Source organism: Etheostoma spectabile, chromosome 2 (assembly GCF_008692095.1).
Source record: "Etheostoma spectabile isolate EspeVRDwgs_2016 chromosome 2, UIUC_Espe_1.0, whole genome shotgun sequence".
NCBI classification, from domain to species: Eukaryota; Metazoa; Chordata; class Actinopteri; order Perciformes; family Percidae; genus Etheostoma; species Etheostoma spectabile.
This window is the reverse complement of record NC_045734.1, coordinates 21,687,801-21,690,436: the sequence shown is the minus strand read 5'-3', so window position 1 is coordinate 21,690,436 and position 2,636 is coordinate 21,687,801. Positions and strand designations below refer to the sequence as shown.

The 2,636-nt window shown below is 36.6% G+C and overlaps 1 protein-coding gene and 1 long non-coding RNA gene across 2 annotated transcripts in view; one reads left to right on the top strand and one right to left on the bottom strand.

Moving 5' to 3' along the window:
• The window catches only part of LOC116700184 (complement C3), a 134,518-nt gene that overhangs the window by 6,495 nt on the left and 125,387 nt on the right, over nt 1–2,636 (top strand). Inside the window, exon 2 of the mRNA XM_032533203.1 lies at nt 973–1,005. The gene's annotated coding sequence lies outside the window, so the exon portion shown is untranslated. The remainder of the gene's footprint in view (nt 1–972; nt 1,006–2,636) is intronic.
• The window catches only part of LOC116700323 (uncharacterized), a 95,236-nt gene that overhangs the window by 31,891 nt on the left and 60,709 nt on the right, over nt 1–2,636 (bottom strand). The window lies entirely within an intron of this gene.

Genomic DNA, 2,636 nt, shown 5'->3' with positions numbered 1-2,636 from the left:
AAAACAATCATACTAAAAATAAATGAGCGTTTTGAACGGTGTCGTACGTTACCCACCAAGAATTACATTTGTATTAATATTAGCTACTTGTCAACCAGCACCTTACTATAGGCACCAAAGCACTTTTTCTCTTCGTTCCCCCTACCGCTCAAATTGTTACCATTATTCTTAAGTCTCATTCCAACGAGTTAGCGTAACCACTGAAATTATTTTGGAAACATTATTTTAAGGTACAATAGAATCTTTGGTGTTGGATAGATCAACATTGAAATCAATCATTATCAATAAATTAGGTATCTGTTGTATTACTGTGTTGCAAACTGGGAAGTAATCAATGACAAAACAATCACATGTGGCAAATAAGATTTTGTATAACCAAAGTTTGGTATATATGTGTTTGTGTGTGTGTGCGTGTGTGTAGTACCGGACTGTGGAAAGTGGTGGCAAAGTTCCACAACAACCCACAGCAGAGTTATTCTGCTGTGTTTGAAGTCAAAGAATATGGTGAGCCACATTAACTGTACTTGTATTTAATGTTTTAACATTTATATTTAATACTTAGCTATAACATTCATTCATTTTTTATTTATTGGACCCACAATAAAACTCAATTAATGTTTCAGTGCTGCCCAGTTTTGAAGTTAAACTGATGCCTGTGAGCTCCTTCTTCTACGTGGACAGTCAGGAGCTCACCGTCAACATCAAAGCTACGTAAGTGAAGGTTTTGGTTTAGTGGCTTTAGAGACCTGATTGAGAGATTGATTGCAGGAGAAAATAAAAGGTGATATTTAGAGGCTGTTGGGCCTCTTAGTCTTTAGTTTGTTAGTCATTTTATGTATTTTTTTTACTGTCCTTGTTTACTTCATTGTGGGCTTAAACTTGTCCCTCTCTTGTGGATTTAGGTATCTGTTTGGTATGAATGTGGATGGAACGGCCTACGTGGTTTTTGGGGTTATTCAAGAGCATCGAAAGAAGAGTTTCCCAAGTTCTCTTCAGAGAGTGCAGGTGAGCACAAATTTATGTGTTTGCTGTTAATTGGTCATTTTGCCGTATGCAGTAGGCCTATACTGTACTGTATGTTATACAAAACTACAGCTTGTCCTTTACCAGCTATACAAAATCTGACAACAATTTACACCTCAGTAAATCTCCATCTGTTCATTGACTGTATCACTGTTCCACTGTACAGTATTTCAAGATGCATTTTTCTTTTATGTCACGTTAGATAGAGGAAGGTGTTGGAGTAGTCAAACTAAAGAGAGAGCACATCACCCAGACTTTCCCAAACATCACTGAACTTGTGGGAAATTCCATATATGTAGCTGCCGGTGTGCTGACAGAGAGCGGTAAGAAAGAGACACTGTGTGTTTGTGCTTGTTCCCTATAATTGATCAGGTTTGGGTTGGATTAACTATTCTATTCATAATAATATTATTATTGTTTATTTTTTTTAACCTGTCCTGAGCCTGGTATACAGTATGAGGAGCTGGATATCTTGTTGTGCCAAAAGGATTTTACTTTTATAAAGTGTTTTAACGCCTTTGTCTGTTTTATTATTTATTCATGATATGTCACTAGGTGGGACAGGGGGACAGAAATGTGGATGGGGGCACAAACACCACACAAACAGACACCATAGACAATACCTGCAAGAGAAAAGGATTTGGGGGGTGGGGAAAAAAGAAAACAACAATTACATAAAGCAACAAAACCTACAAGAGAACAGGGAAGGAGACGTGGGCCGGAGAAAGACAAACAAACAAATAAAACAAACAACAACAACAACAGAAGAATGAAAAAGAGACAGCCAGTCGAACAAGAGCAATAAACAGCTGATATAAAAAACAACTGAGGGAAAAAGAAAAAGAGAAAATCATGCAAAATAAATAAACAACACCACACCCCACAGCTATGGGAACTAGTAATTATATATTAAATATTCCCTAACTTTAGCGGTGTAGTGGATACACTCTAGAAATAACACATTAAAAGTAAAACTATGGATTAGTCTGAGATGGATGAGATTTTATCTCTATGGGTGATAATTTTAGAAAGAGACATTTGTGAGTTTCGGAGGAACAGTAACATATCATCTGCAAAAAAGCTTATCTTGTGGTGTAAATTGTTTGTTTGAATTCCTTTTAATATTTTTATTTTGTCTGATAGCAGCCGCTACTGGCTCTATAAAAAATGGTGAATAGCGGGGGAGAGTGCGGGCAACCCTGCCCAGTACCCCTCTGAAGACTAAAGATGGGAGAAGTATGACCATTTTTCCTGACAGAAGCTCTTGGGGGAACTGTACAAAATGTTAATCTAATCTATGAAAAAATGTATGTAAAGCAGCGAATAGAAATTTCCAATTTACCCTATCAAATACTTTCTCTGCATCTAAAAAACCAACCATAGTTTCCAAGTTATGAATAGTGGCGTAGTCTATTATATTAATTAACCTGCGTGTATTATTAGTTATGAGTGTCTACCTTTAATAAATCCTGTTTGGTGGAGTGAATTACATAAGGAGTAATCTTCTCTAGCCTTCTTGCTAGGGCTTAGCAGATTATTTTAAGATCTACGTTAATAAGTGATATTGGGCAATAATAGGTTGGGACTAGGACTGCACGATTATGGCCAAAATG